We start from the raw sequence: 21,656 nt of genomic DNA, 5'->3' as shown, positions 1-21,656 counted from the left end.
TTTGAACCTTTTTTTTATATCACAAATATGGGATGGGGGAGGTCAAGAATTATATCAGCATTTTTAAGTAGAAGAAGAAGCAAAGGAAATATTTTGAACTTTATTTTACTTATGTTTTATCTACGTGCTGATGACTGGCATTAACATTTTTGATCAGTCATCTTTTTCTGAGTTCAAACGTTTATACAAAGCTCACCTTTCACCGATGTCTACCTGAATGTCTCATAGGAATTGCAAATGTAATATCCAAAACGATTTGATTTTTGATTTCTGAGCTCTTCTCCCACTCTTTAAGGCTACTGTCCTGAAGACATCTTTTGCAATAAAGGACCCCCCTAGCTTGCTCACCTAAAAAAAGTAGGATTATTTTGACTCCTACATTTTCTTCACATTTCCACTTCCAATTCCAATTTACCATCAAACCTTGTAAATTAGCTTCCAAATAGATCTCAAATCTTTCCATTTCTACCCTAGTCTAAGCTACTTTTACCTGGATGTTGCAGGAACTCTCTAAATGGTCTTCCTATTTTTAATTTTATTCTCTCATTCTTCATTTCCCAGGTAGCAATCAGAGTGATCTTTTTTTTTTTTTTTAAGATTGTATTTATTTATTTGAGAGTGAGAGCACACAAGTGGAGGGAGGGATTGAGGAAGAGGGAGAAGCAGGTTTCCTGCTGAGCAGGAAGTCCCATGCAGGGTTCCATCCAAGGACCCCAGGATCATGACCTGAGCCAAAGGCAGATGCTTAACCAAATGAGCCACCCAGGGGCAGTTTTTGTGGCTGGCTTTCTTCCAATTGCACCCAAAGTCAGCTCAGTCTCAAATTCTCATAATTTATGGCTATAAACCATTAATTCCATATACTTATTCACTTACCCATTCAACAAATCATGAGTGCTTACTGTGTCCCAAGCACTAGGCTAGGCACGTTTTCAATACTGAAACAAAGCCCATGTGTTCTCTTCCCATTTGAAGCAAACTGTCTACAAAGAAAACTCTAGGGGCACCCAGGAGGCTTAGTCAGTTAAGTGGTGGCAATAAAAGACCCCTATAGTTGCTCACTTAAAAAAGTAGGATTATTCTTGACTCCTACCTTTTAGTTCTTCACATAGGGCAAGCACTTGCCTACCTAAGAGTCTTTACACTTCCTGTTCTTTATTCCATTTTGCACTTGTTTCTTTCTCCCTTTACAGTTTTAGTTTAAATATCATCCTCTGAGGGCATCCTTCTCTGATTGTCCAAACCATCAAAAGATTTGTCCCTTCCTGATCCTCTATAATAGCACAATGTTTGTTTTTCCTAGCCATAAGTACAAGTATACAGTATTTGTATATTTACTGGTGCACTAGAGTTTTCTCTTTTTTTTTTAAGATTATTATTATTATTTTTTTAGATAGAGGGGCGGAGGGAAAGGAAGAGAGGCAGACTCCACACTGATCCTGGAGCCCCACATGGGGCTCATCGCATGACCCTGAGATCATGACCTGAGCTAAATTCAAGAGTCAGACCACTGAACTGATTAAGCCACCTGGGTGCCCCTAGAGTTTTCTTTGTAGACAGTTTGCTTCAAATAGGAAGAGAACATATGGGCTTTGTTTCAGCATTGAAACCGTGCCTAGCCTAGTGCCTGGGACACGGTAAGCACTCATGATTTGTTGAATGGATGAGTGAGTGGATAAGCACACGGAATTGGTGATTTATAGGCATAAATTAAGAAAATTTGAGACTGATCTGACTTTGGGTGCAACTGGAAGAAAGCCAGCCACAAAAACTGAAAGCTTCTTTGAAGTCAGCCGTAGCCCTGACTTTGATTTGTGAATAGTTATTGATTATCTTGTAGCACTGATCAAGGCAATGAGAATATAAAAGTGAAAAAAATACAGTACCTTTTTCAAGTGTTGACAATTCTTTAGGAGAGATAAAGGAAATCAAGTTATTTCGGCACAATTGGAGCACAGGAAAGGAACAACCTCATCTAGACTGGAGTTGAAGGAGTCCTTTCTCAAGGAGGAGACCCCAGAATTGATTGGCTTAGATGCAGTCAGATGTAACATTATCTTAACACTTCAAATAGGTGAATGAACATCTGCATGCATAGAAGCTTATATTGTAACAGTTACATCAGAAGTTTATAAAGCTTTTGGTCTCAGGATGACTTTATACTGTTAAATATGATTGAGGATGTTTAATAACTTTGACCTTTGCAGGTTGCATCAATCTGTATTTACCATTAGAAATGACAACTGAGGCATCTAGAATATGCATTCATTCATTTAAAAATAACAAATTCTAACTTTATTATGTTAACATAAATGACCTGTTTTTATGAAAAGCAACTACTTTTTCCAAAACAAGAATCACATTTAGTGAGGAAAGAGGCATTCATTGCTTTACATTTTTTGCAAATGTTTTTAGTGACTAGCTTAAGAGTTCTGTTTCCAAATTGAATCTGCTGTGTTAATTTTTTTGGAAGTATCTGAAGAAAATCCAGTTTCATAGAGATAAGTAGATGAAAAAATGAAGAATTTGCAGGCAATCTGAAAGAGAACAAGTACTATAGACAAGAGCTTTCCTTTATATTTTGACTGGTAGGCATGATGTGGAGCCATGACTTGACATGATTTGTGTTTTAGGTAAATGATTTTAGCAGCTCTCTGGTCAATAAACTTGCATGAGTGAGACCACAAATTCAGAAGCTATTCCACATGGCAATGCAACAGAATTGAAAGGACCAAGTTACTCTTAGATGTTGCAAGGGAGGGCAAGAAAAGAGGAAAGGCTGACTGCATGAAGGTGCAATACAGGCTTCTTTTTGGCACGACCAAGACTATAAGGCTACCACCAACTGTAGTAAGGATTACATTTGGAAAAGTAAATCCTTGAAAAGTAGGAGAAAGGGGTGTAAAGTTCTACTGTGAGTATGTTGAGTATGAATTCATGTGGAACACTTAGATAAAGGTGTTTGGGAAACATCTGATAATGTGAGTCTGATGTATAGGGAAGATATTCATGATGGAGATAGATAATTGCAAATCATCAGCAAACAAGTGGTGGCTAAATATTTGAGAATGGAATACATTCCCCAGAAGGAACAAATGGAGTGAGAAGAGTAAGCAAGCACAGACACCAGAAAACAGCAAAGTTAGGGTCAGATGGACATGGAGAATTCCGCAAAATGACCAAGAATTAGAATCACTGAAAAGGTGTGGTATAATGAAAACTATGAGAGTAGAAAGTTCACGAAGGCTCTGGTTAATGAGTCAGTTACATCAGAGAGATCAAGCAAGATAATAACAGAGACATGATGGTTGGTGTTCTCAGAATAGTATCAGTAAAAGTAATTAAGGAAGAATGTAGAGGGCTGAAGAGTAAATTGGAGGTGCAAACAGAATGACTAAAAGTAACATTTTTCTAGTAATTTGGCTGAGAATAGTATGAGGAATAATACTATAACCAAGAGATTTAAGAGAGTTTGTCTGATTAGCATAGAGAAGACTTGAACATGTTTATGAAGTGAAACAATGAAGCAGGTTGAGGGAAGAAGTTGAAGACACGCGTTATCCATCATCACAGAATATTCTGGACAATAGAAGAAATTATCAAGACAGTAGGTAGGTATATCTTTATCTTTCTTGTTTCTCCCAAATATCACGGAATGTTGATCTTTTGGAGAATTACAGACAAATTGCAAAGACAAAAAAACTCAGCAATCAGCGACAAATTATTTCTGTGGTTACCAAAGGAAATATGTCCATTTAATGTACATATGTATATTTTCTACATTTAGTGACATGGGGTGAGAAACAAGAAATAAATGCTCCAACACACACACACACACACACACACACACACACACACACACACACAGACTCATACGGTGATGGAATAGCAAGGATTCCTTTACCCCACCTACGGGTTTCAGATTATTCTCTGCTTCTTAGGAGGGAGTGGCTAGCCACGATACCAATGTACTCATGCAGAGTAAACCACATGAAGTTCTCATTACAGAGAGCAGGTGTGGTTTTTTTCAACTAATCCTTTTATTGTCCTCAAAAAGAATGGAAATAAAGAATAAACTCCTTAGGGAACTTTTTCTGAATTGTGCTCCTTGGAACACTAGTGTCCTTTGAAATGTTAATAAATCATCAAAAATAAAAGGGGGTGGTAGTCGACAAGTGAATTAGTTTGGGAAACACTGAGTTAAACAAAGCTGAGCAAAGCTTTCTTAACAGAAGGACTTCTCAGAATCATTACTATGATTACATGCATTGGGAATTATTCAAGTGGGTGACAAAGTAGGCACAATTTCCCAAACTTACTTAATCACTATTTTTATTGAACACTTACTGACTTCTTGCCAGAAACTGGTGTATCAAGGAGTACAGTTTGGAAAACATCTCTAAGGTATTGTTAAACTCAGAAGTGCCTACCTGATTAATGAGGGTCATGATCCTTGTGTCTAAAAGAGTTAAATTAGCAAAATATCCCCCCCCCCCACACACACACTTAAAAAACTTAAAGTTTACTTCCCCAAAAATACACTGCAAATCATATTAACCCATCACAGTGACTTCTAGTTTGGGTGTTATAATGTTTTTTTTTTTTTTAATTTTATAACACCTACTCAACTTCTGAAAAATAATAATCCACAAACACAGTAGTCTCTCAATAATAATGCTGATTGATTACTATATATGTAGATGAATTTTTAAGTAGTTTTGCTTTTGAGGTGAATGCTAAAATCCAATGGTAAGGGAAAAGCAGAGGAAGGCATCACCCATGTTTATGCTCCAGGAAAAAGCATGCTGTGCCCAGCACATCTGTGAGAACAGCATACAGACCAACAATCACATTGCCCATCCAATAGGATTTTGCCATTTGGTTCCAATAAAACAAGATAAGTTTCTGGGAAATGTTTTATCTTGATTTATTTTAGCTCATGATGTTCCTTCATAAGAAGAACATCACTTGGATTTTTTTTTTATTCATTTGAAATTCAGAATATGTTTGAATTCCACTTCAGTCTAGATGGGGATCACAAGAGAGTAAAAAGCATGATCCCTGTTCTCGCTGAGCTTATAGCTGGCCTTGGTAGATAAGAGAATAAATGAAAAATCAAATGATTTGAGTTTAAATTGTGTTATGCATTAAATATGAAGCATCCTGGGCAGCCCGGGTGGCTCAGTGGTTTAGCACCGCCTTCAGCCCAGAGCATGATCCTGGAGACCCAAGATCGAGTCCCAAGTTGGGCTCCCTGCATGGAGCCTGCTTCTCCTTCTGCCTGTGTCTCTGCCTCTCTCTCTGTGTCTCAAATAAATAAATAAATAAATGAATAAATAAATAAATAAAATCTTTAAAAAAATATGAAGCATCCTAAGGCAGTATGTAGTTAATTGAAATAAAAAACAGTAGGTAGACTCGGCATATTTCTGTAAGTGTGTGAATTGAATTGCCATCCAAATGAGTATGTATTCTAGAAATGTGCTTACATTAATTTGAAATCCCACCAAGACAGGTGAGGCTGCGTCTGTAGTTTTCCATTACAGAGAAGAGAGTTGAGAACAAATATGCTTCTTCCACAAGTCAGCTAACCCCTAAGACCATAGCGTCATCCCCATGTCCCTGGAACATCCAATCCCATCTGGACATCAGCTGGGGTCTCAACGAGTTTAAGGTAAGATCTGATCCAAAGGAGAGAGTGTCCTACAACCTGGATCTCAAGAATTCAGTCTGACACCCAAATCAGCCATCTGGTAACAGCCAGGCATTCCTGACATGATTCCTGGATGAGTCATTTTCAGAACTCTTGTCTGTGAAGTGCACTGCTTTATTTTCATTTTCTTTCTTTTTTCTTTTTTTTTTTTTTTCAGCTAGAAAAGCTTCCTGGTGTTGCTCTTCCTGTAAAAACATGATTAATATTCAGTCCTTGATTAGATCCAAATTTCTATAGATGGCAATGAACAGGTTGTTTTGTTCTTTCTCTCCAGCTGAGAACTCAGGGAAAGAATGTCATTTAATTTCTTTTCGACCTCAGGGAAATTCTTGGTGACTCTGTCCACTATGTTATAGACGTGCCAGGGTTGATGTCCTGTGCTTTCAGTAAAAACATGCATGCTAAATCCCTTTGAAACTGGACCAATAAGAACATATGCCAAAGAAGTGGTGGGCTAGGGAGAGTTGAAAGATCATGGTTCTAAACCATCAGCTTGATTTGTTATATAGAAATTGTTAACATTTATTGAAAAAATATAAAAATATGAGAGAGAAGTGTTTCTAATTGGGCTAGAAATTCTAGATATCCTAGAACTACCATTGCATCCAGACATATTCAGGATTTGCTAGTTCTAGACAAAAGTGAATAAACAGAAAGGAACTGACATATGGAAAAATATTGTTTCTTTATATATATTCCAGGCATCCACTGTCAATGCAATATTATCAATTATGATTTTAGTGGTACATATATCATATCTTGAGCACAGCGAAGCTGCTAACTATGCTATAAAAATACTTTCCATACTTTCTTAGGATTCATATTTTATTTATTCAATTTATCTGTCTCATTCTTTCCAAAATGTCTTGAATTGTGATATTTAGTTAACACATGACACGCTAGGTAATGTGACAAGAAAGTGATAAGCAAATCAATAAATGCATTTAATTGTAAGAAGCCAATAGCCACGGAAGACTCAGACAGAGCTGACAGCTTTGGGGACATAGATAACACAAATAAGTCTCTAATATATTTTTATAATTAGATATAAATATATAATATTAATATACAGTGGTCAAGACATGCATGTCTACATAGATATATGAGCACATCTTTTATAATCTATTGTAAACTTGTACGTTAATAAACACACACAGGGAAAAAGAACATAACTTATTAGAATTGCAGGAAAATAGGAATAAACATTTCCATTTTAGTTCATGTTGAATGCAGTTGTACAAAAAGCAGTTCTGTGGAGTTTTGAGGACATTTTATTTCCCTAATCAACTTTTTCTGAGGGTGGAATATGAAGCGCTCTTAATTTTAAAAAGCATAAAATAGGGGCGCCTGGGTGGCTCACTGGGCTAAGTGTCTGACTCTTGGTTTCAGTTCAGGTCATGATTTTAGGGTCATGAGATCGAGCCTCACATCGGCTCCATGCTGGGCATGAAACTTGCTCAAGATTCTCTCTCTCCCCCTGCCGCTCTGCCCCCCACTTGCACCTGCTCTCACTCTCTCTCTCTTAAAAAAAAAAAAAAAAGAACATAAAGCAAAGTGAAGAGTTAGCAATTATCCTGAATGTGGGCAACAAACCACCTGCTTCCACTTATCATTCCAGGATGTTGAGCTTAAGATCAGGACCGGGCACACTAGAGTCTGTGTGCCAAATTCATGGCCTGCTTTTATATAATCCGAGCTAAAAATGGTTTTTACATTTTTGAGGTGCTGTTAAAAACCAAAAATCAAAACAAAGAATATATGTGACAGAGATTATATATGACTCATAAAACCTAAATTATTTATTATCTTGTCCTTTACAGAAAAAGTCTGCCAAATCTAGCCTAGTCCTTGCAGTGATGTTGTAAAGGTGATTACCCTGTTCCAAATCCTTTTCTTTGTAAATTAGCTAGAGTGATTTACATTACCTACATTAATGCACCTAGGATTTTCTCACTTGTTTGTGATTTTAAATTACTGACTCAATATCTTAAATGGCTAGTTTAACTCAAGTTTTAAAAAAAAAGTTTATTGAGTCCATTTTAGCAACAAATTTTTCAAAAACTGTGATTTTTCGTCTTTTTGGTCTTGATGAGTTCGGCTGAGATGCTGAACTGATATCAATTTTGTTAGTATTTACATAGAATAAACTTCTGGCTTTGCTAATCCTCTATTTTATCTCTACCTTGTATGTTACAAATTTATCTTTTTCATGTCTTTTGTATTTTTTCTGATGTTCTTCCTAAATTTCTAAGCTGGATGCCTATTATTTTAAATTTCAGCTTTTAATATTTTCTAATACAAAGATTTAAGCTCTATACTTCTAAGCATTGCCTTTTTTTCAGTATCACTCATTTTTGTTATGTAGTATTTTGGAGTATTGGATAGTTCTAATTTTTTATTTTCATTATTATTTCTTTTGTGACTCAGATTTTGAACTCTGCTTTTCTTTTTTAAAAATTCCAGATATGAGGAGCTCCTGGGTGGCTTGGTTGAGCATCTTGTTCTTGATCTCAGCGTAGGTCTTGATCTCAGGGTCAAGAGTCTGGACTCTGCATTGGGCACCATGCTGGATGTGGAGCTTATTTTTAAAAAAAGTTCAAGATACATGGAAAAAATTCCAGATATGTGGAATAATGCTAATTATATTTTTATTTAATTTATAATCTTGCTATATTGTGGTCAGAAAATTAAGTCTGTATGATACTAAATTTTGAGATTTCTTGTTTTCATGATCTAAGCATATTACAGGTGAGATTTTTATAAGGGTAGGTTTTGTGGGGTTTTTTTATTTTGTATGATTAAAAAGTATGTTTTGGATAAAATGTTCTAAATATCCATCTTATATTTAACTTGTTAATTGTGTTATTCAAAATCTATATATTTATCAAGTTGAAAGATGGATGTTGGTGAATTGATCTACTTCTTGTGGTTCTCTTGATTTTTACTTTATAGACGTTAGTGATATGTTAAAAATATCATCCTCCTGGTGAACTAAACATTTTATCCAATATAGTGACTGTACCTCCGGTATGATCATAAAGTCTACAGGATTTGATATAAATATATTGATGCTGGGTTTCCTTTGTCTAATATTTGTCTCAAATATTTACTCTCAAATTTTCTGCATTATAATGCATGTGCATCTCTTGTTAACAGCATATAAGTGGATCTTTTAATCCCGTGTAATAATCTTTGCCATTTGGCTGCTAAATTTAGTTCACACATATTTATTGTAATTATATTTATATACATGGTATTACTTCTACCATTATTATTTCTTTCCCCTTTTCTAAACCTTTGAGTATATTTGTTTCTTTTCCTTTTTGCCTTTGAAATTATTTGAATTTTTTTCTCTCATTCCATCTTTTACTCCCCTACTGGTTTTAAATTATAAACATAGTTTCTTTTCCATTAATAGTTACTGTAAAAATTTTACCATGCAACTTTACTTAAATTTTAAAATGTGATGATTAATTTTATGGGTCAATTTGATGAGGCTAAGAGATCCCCAGAAAGCTGGTACAACATTATTTCTGAGTGTGTCTATGAGGATGCTTTCAAAAGGATTAGTATTTGAATTGGTGAACTTAATAAGGTAAATTGTCCTTCCCAGCATCCAGTCCATTGAGGTCCCAAATAGAACAAAAAGCCAGAGGAAGCATGAATTTGCAGTCCCCACTGGAGTTGGGACATCCATCTTTTCCTGCTCTGGGACATCAGTGCTCCCCAGTTCTCAAGCCTTTGGACTAAGATTGAGACATACACCATTGGCTCCTCTGGCACTAGTGACCTAGGACTACCTTAAAATACAATCTCAAGTCTGAACTTTGGGAGCAAATCCACATTAAAGACAAATTTTGCTTCTGGATTCCAAGGAAATATTTTTAACCTTCACAAAATAAGTTTAAACCAGGCAAATCAAAAAAAAAAAAAAAATAAAAAAAAAAAAAATAAACCAGGCAAATCTTTGATGCCCCTTCTGTGAGTGTGTTTTTATCAACCCATGCCCATCCAATACATCCAATAGCAATTTTTTAATAGACTCTTCACTTTGGATAAGCCCTAGATTTTTCTTCAGCTCCCTCTATTCTTTTTTTTTTTTTTTTTTTAGATTTTATTTATTTATTCATGAAAGACACAGAGAAAGAAGCAGAGACATAGGCAGAGGGAGAAGCAGGCTCTGGGCAGGGAGTCTGATGCAGGCCTTGATCCCAGGACCCTGGGATCATGACCTGAGCCAAAGGCAGACTCTCAACCACTGAACCACCCAGGTGCCCCCAGCTCCCTCTATTGGGCAGTGGTTAAGTGGAGTAAAATCCACACTAGTCATTGCTGCAGGCAAGATTCAATAAGGTATGCTAAAATCAGTAGACACAAAGTTGAGATGCAACAGGACATTTTCATGATTTTAAGGAACCTCTAGTAAGATATTAATTATAAAGGGAAAATTAGTAATTTTGTATTGGAGAAATCCAATAGGCAGTACCTTAACCAAATTATCAAGGTTAACATCACCTTGTAATAGTGTCTTATTCCCTCTGATATAATGATGAACAGAGAAGAGAATCACTTCTGTGATATTCTTTTGAAAAACGTATAACCCCAATCTAATCATGAGAAAACATCAGACAAATTCAAATGGAGAAAAACTCTACAGATGTAGCTGACCATCCTTCAAAATATCAATGTCCTGAAAGAAAAGGAAAGACTAAAGATCTATTATAGATTGAAGGAGACAAAGGAGATATAACAGCTAAATGCAGTGTGGAATCCTGACAGAGAAAAAGAATACTGAAAAAAGAATCCAAATAAATCTGTAGTTCAGTTAATTTCTTCGTTTTTGTCATTGTGCTGTCATTATATAAGATGTTAACATTGGAGGAAGCTAGGTGAAGGATTATTTGGGAACTCTCTGTACTGCTTTTGCAACTCTGTTCTTCAAATGGTTCGAGTGATATGATAAAATCCTCCAGTAGTTTCCAGCTAATGACAAGGCCCCACATGATCTAGACCCACACACTGCTCTGAAATCATCCAACCATTCTGGCTTTCATGTAGACTCCAGGCCACTAGGTGATTATTGGTCAAATATAGCAACCTCTTACCTTAGGCTCTTTATGTTTGCTGTTCCTTTTGGCTGGGAAGTTCTCTCTGTGACTCCAGATCTCAGGATAACTGGATTTTAAACTCATTATTCATGACCCTTCTCAAGCATCACCAACTTAGTGATAAGATAAAATAGCTCTGCTGAAAAAGCAGCCCTATCCTAATTGTTAGTCATTCTTTATTTCATTTTTCTACTCTTTATAGCCAATTACCATTTTCTTAAAGCTATTATTTTTACTTGCTTATTTTATGTTTCCCTATTTTAATATACTCTTCAAAAGAACAGTTTTCTTATATTACTTGTTCACTAACCATACATAGGCCCTAAAATATTCAGAAATTTTTAAATTCTTGCAAAAAACCAGAATGTGTGCACTAGAAAGAGGCAGTGCATATAGTACAGTAGTAAAACATTTGGGACTTATCATGGATTGAATCCTACTTTGCCAATCACCACCATTTACTTCTTGTGACTTTGGGCAAGTTAATTAATTACTATGCTTTAGTTTCCTCACTTGTAACTGAGCAATACTCGAATTAGGTGAATTCTGAGATTCAAGAGTTATTTGCTTAAGCTATGTAGATGGCTAAGAATAGAGTTACGTAGATATCTGGCTAATAATGTCTTCATGTGTTACTGCTCTCTGGAAATATTTATATAATAAATTTAAGTGTTAAGATAAATGATAAGATAATTTGTGATCAGATTCATGGTTTGATCACTGGGAAATAGAAAGAATTTGGAGGTCAAGGCTTATTCCCCAAGGGATTGGATTAGATTCAGATTTCTTTGGACCAAACAGGAAGTGCAAAATTGGGAAGCAAACCTACATATGTGCGAGTGTGGTTATGAATTCTTTAGGGAGGATTCTTTCCCCTTCCAACCAATGCCAAGTCGAAGACAGGCACATCTCCATATCTCCTTCTACATGTGGGTGTATTTCTAGTTTTGCTATGATATATCAGATTCCAGTACTTGTTAGCTGACTATTAATTGTGCCATTCATGCATAAAAGCTATTTTTTTCTTAAATGTTGACACGTGCACTCCAGTGTCAGAGATCATGATTTTATCATCAGCGGCAAGCTCCCTGACAATTAGAGCATAAAGCCTTTGAATGCTGATTTGAGACATATGTAGAGCAGGAAAAGTAATAGTTCTGCTGGACAACATTCTGTTGTATCCTTCCCCGTGGCAATGACCTTTCTTTACTTCACTGGATATTTTCTGAAACATAAAACAGCCAGATCACAAGGACAGTTCTAGAGAGCATTGTCATCAGTCTGAGCTATCATTATTGAAACAGCTTCCAACCACCAACATCTTTGAGGTGAGACGTGTGAGGGAGAATGGGCCAGCCTTTCCTTTCTTCCTGCCCATATTTGTTTTTGCCTCTGATGGTATTCCCTGCTCAGTAATATATGCTTTGACTTTGTGACCCGTCTTCCTGCAATAATTCTTTGGTGGAAAAATCCACTAATACAGCCAAGAGTTAGTTCTTCCTCTGGCCCCACGTGCCTGGCCCAGAGATCACAGCTTTTTGGGTTAGCAAACACATCTAGCCAGGTTACTGTATTAGTCATTTGAGATTCTTTCCCTGATGTTGGGCCAGTGGGGCATAATTGTGTTCCCAAGTTCAAGATTTCAATTAATTTATATATAATGGAGGATGAATATAACCTGGCATAAATAACTACCAATGAACCAGTATACTAATCGTCTACATTTTTGGAAGTGGTGCTGGAGAAGAGCACTAGCATACATGAGGAATGAGGGGAAAGTTTATCCTTTCAAAGGGTAGAAAAATCTTTGGGTTAATTATTATAGATACTCTAACAGAGATGATCAAACTTACTGATGACAGAAAATAACATTTGCATTGTTTGCTTCACTTGGAATGTTAATACAGTGAGGAGAATAATACAGAACACTGGACTGTGTCAATAAATTCTGTTGGACTGTGTCAAGAAGTTCTCTTTCCTAGTTGGTGTTCTATTAGCTGCAGCCTGTCTTGGTTTCTGCATATATAACACATCATCTTTAGAATATTTAAGAATACAACTTAGTCCTTGTGCACTGCTGGTGGGAATGTAAAATGTAAAATGGTGTAACCACTATAGAAAACAATATGGTGATCCTTCAAAAAATTAAAGATAGAAATATCATATGATCCAGCAATCTCACTTCTGGGCATATAACCAAAAAAATTGAAAGCAGGGTCTTGAAGAGATATTTGCACACTTATGTTCATAGCAGCGCTATTCACAATAACTATGAATGGGAGTAACCTAGGGTCATCCATTCAATGGATGAATGGAACAGAATGTAGTATATACACAATGGAATGCTATGTAGCCTTAAAAAGAAAGGAAATCCTGTCATATTCTACAACATGGATGAATCTGGAGGGCATTATACTAAGTGAAACAAGCCAGCTACAAAAACACAATTTACATGCAGTATTTACATGCAGTATCTAAAATAGAGTCAAATTCATAGAAATAGAAAGTAGACGTGATTACCAGAGGCTAGAGTTAGGAGCAAAAGAAGGGAACTAGTGTTTAATAGGTATAGAGTCTCAGTCTTGCAATATGAAAAATTTCTGGAGATCTGTCTCACAATAATGTAAATATACTCAACACTAGTGAACTGTATACATAAATATGATTAAGATTGTGTGTGTGTGTGTGTGTTTTTTTTTTTTTTTTTTTTTTTTTTTTACCACACACAGAAAAAGAACCAAGTTTGGGAAACAAAGAGAACATCCTTTCCCTGTCTATCTCATTAGATTGATGTCAAGATCAGATGAAGGTAATGCATGGAACAATGTATGGCCAAGGGTAATTATCACAGCATTGCATGCAATAGAAAATAATTGGAAATAATCCAAGAGTTCATCAATAGGGAACTATTTACACAAATGGTGGCATATCTATGTATGGAACACAATGTAGCTATAAGAAACAAATGATGAGAAAGCTCTCTGTATGGGAGTCTCCAAGAGGTTAAGTGGGGGAAAAAAAGCCAAACAAAAAAAACAAGCTGCAGAACAGAATGTGTAGCATGGTACTTTTTGTGTAAGAAACAGGAAAATATAAATATATATTTGTATATTCTTGGATTTTCATGAAGAAATTCTCGAAGGATAGCAAAGAAACTGAAAAATAGTTATCTGAAGTGAGAAAGAAATGAGTGGGTGGGACAAGGGTACAAATGAGATTTTTCACACTTATCCTTTTTTAGATTGTTTTGATTTTTGAAACATCAGAATATTGCCAATTTTTGGAAAAGGTCATATGTGAAAAGGATTTTAAAAGCTGTAAAGCATTATATATACATAAAGGACATTATTATTTTCAGGATTGATTATTAATAATGTATCAGTGATAATTATGTACTTTATAGATGCTTAGTCAATCAATAAATCAACAATTAAATTCCTTTCTGCTGTTTGATATACCTAAACAGAAAAGATTTAATTTAGACATTCTTCTCCAAGCTTTTATAAAATTGGGCCATTTTGATTTATCACACTCTGATTTGCTTCTCCTCCCTCTCCCAAGATCTCTCCTTTGCTCAAATAGTTTGATTCATAAATTTTCAGTTGGTGGTGACACCTGTCGCCCCATTGATAGAGTTGTTATAGCCAATACAATTGGTGGGCAATTGCCATCCTACTTCTTAATTGGTCAGTCACTTCTCTCTTAGCTGCACAGTGACTACATGGAGGAGGCAGTCTCCCTAGAGAGAGGAGAGCTATTCTTCAATCTCAAGAAACAGAACAGACCTGACCCCAACCTAAAGTGTTATACCTCCTAGAACAGTGGACCTTAATGGGAAGTGATGTGGCCTCCCAGGGAACATTTGGCTGTGTCTGAAGGTATTTTTTATTGTCATGACTAAGGAGTGGGCTGCTACTGACATTTAGGGGATAGATACCAGAGATGCTGCTGAATATTCTGCAGCTTATCAGTCCCTCCCAGCTAAGAATAATCTAGTTCAAAATGTCCAGTGTCACCACGTTGAAAGATACTGTCTTGGGAGAAATGACGTTTTTACCTGAGGACTTAGAAAATCAGAGAATGGTGGCACCTGTGTGGCTCAGTGGTTGAGTGTCTGCCTTTGGCTCAGGTCGTGATCCCAGGGTCCTGGGATCGAGTTCCGCATCAGGCTCCCCACAGGGAGCCTGCTTCTCCCTCTGCCTATCTCTGCCTCTCATGAATAAATACATTTTAAAAAGAAAGAAAAAAAAAAGAAAATTAGAGAATGTTTAAGATGTAGAAGAATGGCTTCTTAATGGTGAAATGTCAGGACCATCACAACTGGTGGCGGGATATCTCCGGCTCCCCCACTCCAAACATGTTACTGTGTGTGTCCTCTCAAACTTCTTCATGCTTCCCTTGCTCACAGCTGATTAATGGATTAGTTTGCTTGCTTCACCTGTTATGGTAAAAGGCATGCCAATTCCTTACAGTACGAGTCCTGTTTTCCTAAAATGTGTGCTACCCTTCATATGCATTCGGCTCCTTTGGTTAGATATGAGAACCTTCTATGCCCACACTCCAAGCTCATTATTTTCTTTGCTTCCCCAGCTTATTTCATGGGTATGTCCAATCTAGTATGGGTCACATTAATGAGTTATGTGTCTGTGCTCCATAGTGTGATGTGAGCTCCCTAAGATAGTACTCTTTTTACTTTACACGTAATAAAAGCTCAGAATATTTGTTGAATCAATGAATGAACTCAGCTTTAAAATACGGGAAAAAAATCCTATTTCAAGGAAGATAACGATGCCATGTATTTCTCACACTGTCAGTAAAATCACATTTTTAAACACACATTTTCGTTTCCTCAGTAGAATGTAGTCAATCCACAAGAGTCCATCTTGATGAGAAAGAAGGTATGCCACGATGGCTGAGGGGAATCTCCTCTGGCAACATGAGTTTTCAGATTCACCGGTTTCTTACCATTTTCTTTTTAAGCATCTTGTTCAGCTCTCAAATAATTGAGTGCCCATTTTATACAAGTGCTATGCCATGTGACTTAGTGAGGCAAGGAAGCATTACACATGTCTATAGAATTTGACCTCTGGTTGGAAATATAAGGGATCTCACTCTTAAAAAGTTGATGAATAATGGATGAATAATGAAAGGGGAACATGTACATAATGAGTAATACAGGTGCAAAAGACTACTGATACTCAAGAGGCAGCCATCAATCAGAAAAGATTGTTCTTGTGATTGCCGACACGATAGTTATGTTCCAATAGGTAGAGTTCTTTCTCCAGAGCAATCTGATGAGTGAGGAAGAAATCTATGTTTGCTGAGAGATACAATGAATAAACCAACAGAGTTTGGGCTGCAGTAAAGAATGATATAGCAAATATTATTAATGGATAAGTGGTATGGTCATTACCTCTCTTCCTCTGCTGTGGACTAGGTCTCCAGAAGGAATGTGTCTGGACGCACTTGAACTAATCCCAGGTAACTGCTCAATTGTAGTTATGCATTGTCATCAGTTTTTATGGAAAGATGCTTAAGGAAAAGGACCTGGCAAATTTGGCCTTGTGCCTACAGCAAAGGTTTTTAGAGTGTGGTTCCTGGACCAGCAACATGACTATCACCTAGAAGCATATTAAAAATACAAATGCTAGGACCCTAGTTCAGATGAACTGCACCAGAAAGAGAGTGGTGTTGGAAATCTGTGTTTTAATAAGTCTTCCAGTTGACTCTGAAGTTTGAGAACTCTGAAGTTTGAGAACCACTCATCTATGATAACTATGTCATTAGGGATGCTATTTATTATTTACCCAGAGTCATCTTTATGAGGACTTAGGAGACAAATTTCTATCTGGTGTGCTTTCTAGAGCATTAAAAAAAAAAAATCTTAGAGAGATAACGAGTTATATAACTAATCAGTTCTCTTTTCCTCACTGACTGCTTGCTAAAAAGCCAGGAATCAACATCCATGTCTCTTGTAATAACATACATTATGGTGCACTTTGTTGTTTTAGCTTCTCTGTTTTTCTATTCCTATCCCTTTCCTCATGTACACTTGATTTCTCTATTTTACTGTATTGTACGTGTCCCCCTGAGTTACTTTTTAAAAAAATTATGAATATTTCAGTGTCAGAGTTAGTATTTTTTAAGAATTAATTAATTAATTTATTTATGAGAGACACGGAGAGAGAGGCAGAGACATAGGAAAAGGGAGAAGCAGGCTCCATGCAGAGAGCCTGATGCGAAACTTGGTTCTGGGACTCCCAGATCAGGCCCTGAGCCAAAGGCAGATGCTCAGCTGCTGAGTCACCCAGGCGTCCTGTGTGTTAGCATTTGTTATGTGTCAGTCAAAGTTAGTCAGGAGTAGGGCATTTGACATTCAGTAAGGGTTAAAATGTTCTCTTCCTATTCCTATTCCTCTTTCCTCTCTGGACTTAACTGGCTGTGGAGCAAGTTTCAAGTATGGTAGTTCTTAGATGATCCCTGACTTCTGGAGCTTGAAAGAGTCCACATGCTTTACAGGGCTTTGGGAACTCTGACTCCCAATGCCCTGAGTCAGTCCTAAAACATGCCATAGCAGTTGGCTGCTTTACCTATCCTGCAGTTGTATCAGAAGTTACCTCTCTTGCACAGTAGATGTGTTCTGAAAAGGTGGCATGTAATTTGAACCACATTTACACCTTAGATCAATATTTAAAGGACTCTTATGGTACACCCTCCAGTACTACAAAAAAATTGGCCTCCCCTGTAATGTATCTGTTTTGAAGTTATATTTTCTTTTTTTTTAATTGTTTATTTAAATTCAATTTGCTGAACATATACTTTATTATTAACTTCAGGGGTAGAATTTAGTGGAAATCAGATTTTCTAATATTAGAATTTATGGTGAGATTTACCTACATATGGCTTATGGTACTCTATTTACTTCTACTATAAACTAAGGTAAAAGAGTTCCTCTAATTGTGAAGAGTAGGAGAAAGTCTGAGAATCAAAACAGCAAAAATTTCATAAGGTGACTCTTTTCATTGGTGAAAGTTTGAGACTGGTGATAACAATGGAGCATTTGTGAAAGGCTCACTTAGCCAGACTTTTTTTCTGAAAACAGAATTAAGTCAAACCACACTACAACATACTAAGAATTTTTGGAAACACAGTGGAACATTCCAAGATAAAATATTAGGTCACTTCAGGGCTTGAGGTGGGGTGAAGTGAGCTAAATTGGTCCTCAGATTGCTTTTTGGATTTTGTTTTTTCTTTTAGAACTAAAATGTGTGCTTGAATGGGAAGAACACGAGAAAGGGCATCAGGAATCATTTATTTATTCATTCAATAAAAACACGTTGAGTTTCTACTCTATGCCTGGCACTGTGCTAAGTTCTGAGATTATGGCAGAAAAAGATAGACAAATGTCCTGCTCACAAGAAGCCCACAATCTTTTTTTTAATTAAGATTTTATTAATTTGACAGAGAGAAGAGAGAGAGCGAGACCGTGTGTGCACAAGCCCAGGGAGCACCAGAGGGAGAGGGAGAAGCTGACTGTCCACTGAGCACTGACACAAGGCTTGATCCCAGGACTCTGGGATCATGACCTGAACCAAAGGCAGATGCTTAACCAACTGAACCACAATCTTGACTGTAAACCAGAGAAGAGTAGTTTTGGTCTAGTCATTTATTCTCCTGGCTGTTCGTTTGCAAATTTGTAAAATAAAGACTAGATATTATCTATTGTTAGACTAGATGTTCTTCCTCTTAATGTCTCTTATAACTCAAGATGACTTTGATTCTTTAATCAGAGACCACTTCTTTGATAATGCAAAGAACTGGAAGTACCAGAGTTTCTAGTTTTAGGGTTACAAATGGATTGGAAGTGGGAGACTGAGGAATTCACATTAAAGCTACATTTCCAGAGTCAAGATAGCATTTTAACTGATGTTGAGTCCCATTCAAGATCATGTGCAAATGGAAATTAAACCAAGGCTCACATCCCCAGTCATCCTCTTGGCACTGCCTGTGCTTTCTCTTCTTTTCATCCCTCTTCCTTTTTTTTTTTTTTCCTCTTCATCTCAGTCTGCTATGTGAGACAACTAAATTTGAGAACATGAGCTAGCAAAGTCAGAGCTAGTTCAGGGCAGGAGAAAATGAACTCATCCGTTTCCATTTTGGGGGATAGAGTGGGAAGAAACAGGGATATGCTCCAACTTTAGAGTCAATTAACACAGAGAGATAAAAAGCCAGCACAACCTAAGTCTGGTTATCCTGAGAGCTGTCTGGGTCCAGGATGAGAGCAAGAAGCCCAGGGAAGTTTTGAACAGCCTGCACTTTCCTCTCCTAAGGTCCACAGAAGCAACAGACTAAGGGACCCTTAAAGAATCCTCTAAACCTAGGTGCAATTCGTGTTGGTCATCCTAATAGCAAGTACCTTGTCCTGGTTGGACAAGAAATTCTCTGATTTTTAAAGACCTCAAGAAAGTGATAATAAGGATGATAATTCTACATCCTTAACCAGATATTCTCGGTGTTGAACAGTTTGTTTCATTGCAAATCTCATCCCCTTGGTTGACCCAAATCTCCCTTTCTTTAAATCTCTCATATTTTCTCCTTCTGTCATTTGTTTTACTGGTGAAAGAAAAGGGGGCCCACTGGATACTCCCTTTCCAGTTAATTATTGTACATCCTATATGCTTCTATGGAAACATTACCACGTTGTGTACTGATGAGTTAGAGATAGCATGAAGTTCATGGTAAACTGCAAACAGCTCTCTCCTGCCATGTTATTTTCTGTAGTGTTTGCGTTGTCTGGAAATTATTCTTAAATTTTTCACCAAGTTTCCCCCCCATCTTGAATAAAGGCATTCTGACTTTTAATTTTCTCTGGGTCAGCCCAGGGTCACCTATTAACTTATCGAATACAAATATGTTCTTGGTGCCATCACTGAGTCGTTGCTGAAAATATGAAACCCCTACAGACCTAGGATCTACCCAATAGATATCACTCCCCCACATTATCGCATTTCCTTCCTGGACTCATTTGCACTTTATAGCTCTCTTGCTCAGGAATTGCATTGCTAATCCCTAAGGCTCTGGACATCTGTTTTCTTAACATTAATTTCATGTTCTTTTTCACATCCCCCAGCTCCTTCTTGCAAAGGATACGCCTTGACACCAGGGAGCATTGTCCTTTGGATGGCAGTGATTGTTCAAAAATGCTTATTTTTAATTCTTTCAAAGCTTTGTGCAAACTTCTTTAAATCTGTACAAACATGACTGATTTTCAGACATTCACTCGGGACTTGTTACATAGCTGCAAATAGCTTCTGCATAGGAAAAGCACATTGCGTTATGTTTGTGTCTCTTATAATCCAAGAGGATGAATCAGCTCTACATAATATTTAATAAAAACAGCAACTCATTAGAGAACAGTTACTTCTAGGCAAGAGTGTCTGGGAGATCATGTTTGCCTTTTGCCAGTTGGCACAAGATGCTTTATTTTAGATAGTAGCTTCATTCTGTCCCTTTTGTTAGAATTTAGCAAGCTGACAAGTGTGAGACAAGGTCCAAAGACAATAGTAACCCACCAGATGGTTCCCAGATAGGTGAATAGTTCCTCGAATTGCTTTAATGGGCTTCCTCACTTGTGAGCTACTGCTGCCATTTTGATAGCAACTGAAAGTTTTTGAATACATTCCTCCCAATTTCACACCAGATGTAGAACCCAAATAGAAACCCCATACTTAATGTCAACTAATACTATATTGAGCAGATAATAGAAAAGTTGCCTACAGACTGGAAGAAATGGAAACCAAGGCACAAAGAAAACTAAACATGGAACTAAATACACACAATTAGTTATCAGGCAACCTAGGAAATGAATCCAGATTCTTGCCTCATAATCCACAGCTTACTGTCTCATGAATATAGAGTATAAAAGAAAGAGATGTGTCTGGGTTCAAACCCACTGGTAGATGATGCTATCTTTGATAAACCACTTTTCTAAGCTTCTGTTTCCTTATCAATAAAATTGTAATAAAACCTCTCTTGGAGAGTTGTGAAGATCAATGAAGAAATGCTAGAGCACAAGGATAGTGAGCGCAACATAGCTACATGCTCAATTAATGGTAGCTCTTCCATCAACACATGTCCTACTCCTATTTATTTTCCTTAATTATTTTACTCTAAAAATAAACACTTTAAGAACAAAACTTCACATATTCCTAATTAGCTCCAAGTGTCTAATACTACATGCATAAAAGAGACAGGGGCTACTGAGCAGGGCCCTGTCATGAGAACAGGGGACCTTGATCTTGGACACAAGTCCAAGACTAATTCAAAGTAAATGTGAGAAAGCAAACTTTTCTGGAAATCAATCTCTTTCTCTACATCTCTGTCTTTGTATCTGTTTTTTCCCTTCATATTCTCATATCCTAAGTTTCTAGTCACTACTTATTTCTGATCATTATCTTGCCATGCTTAATTTTTTCTCTCCTACCATCTATATTTTTTATATATGCTTTTTATATCTTAGTTCTTTTTCAGTTTCTCTTGTTCATTCCCTGTGAATATATTAAGCCACAAAACTGGTACATCTTCAATTGGTGAGGTCATAATTTTGGGATTCTATACCTTGGAAAAATGTTTCACACAATTTCCTCATATAAAAAACTGACTTATTAACAATCTATATTCTTGAGTTGATCTGAAGTGAGGAGTGGGTGGGTAAGGGTGAAGGGAATTTATATTTTTAACAAATGCCCCAAGGAATACTTCTGATCTGACAAATTTGAGAAATACTTCTCCCTGTGGCCAAGTAGCTTTAAATGGTTTTCTGGCTCTGGGCTGCC

This window comes from Canis lupus, chromosome 35, assembly GCF_011100685.1.
Source record: "Canis lupus familiaris isolate Mischka breed German Shepherd chromosome 35, alternate assembly UU_Cfam_GSD_1.0, whole genome shotgun sequence".
Classification (NCBI taxonomy): Eukaryota; Metazoa; Chordata; class Mammalia; order Carnivora; family Canidae; genus Canis; species Canis lupus.
The sequence above is the reverse complement of the archived record's forward strand: the minus strand, read 5'-3'. Positions refer to the sequence as shown.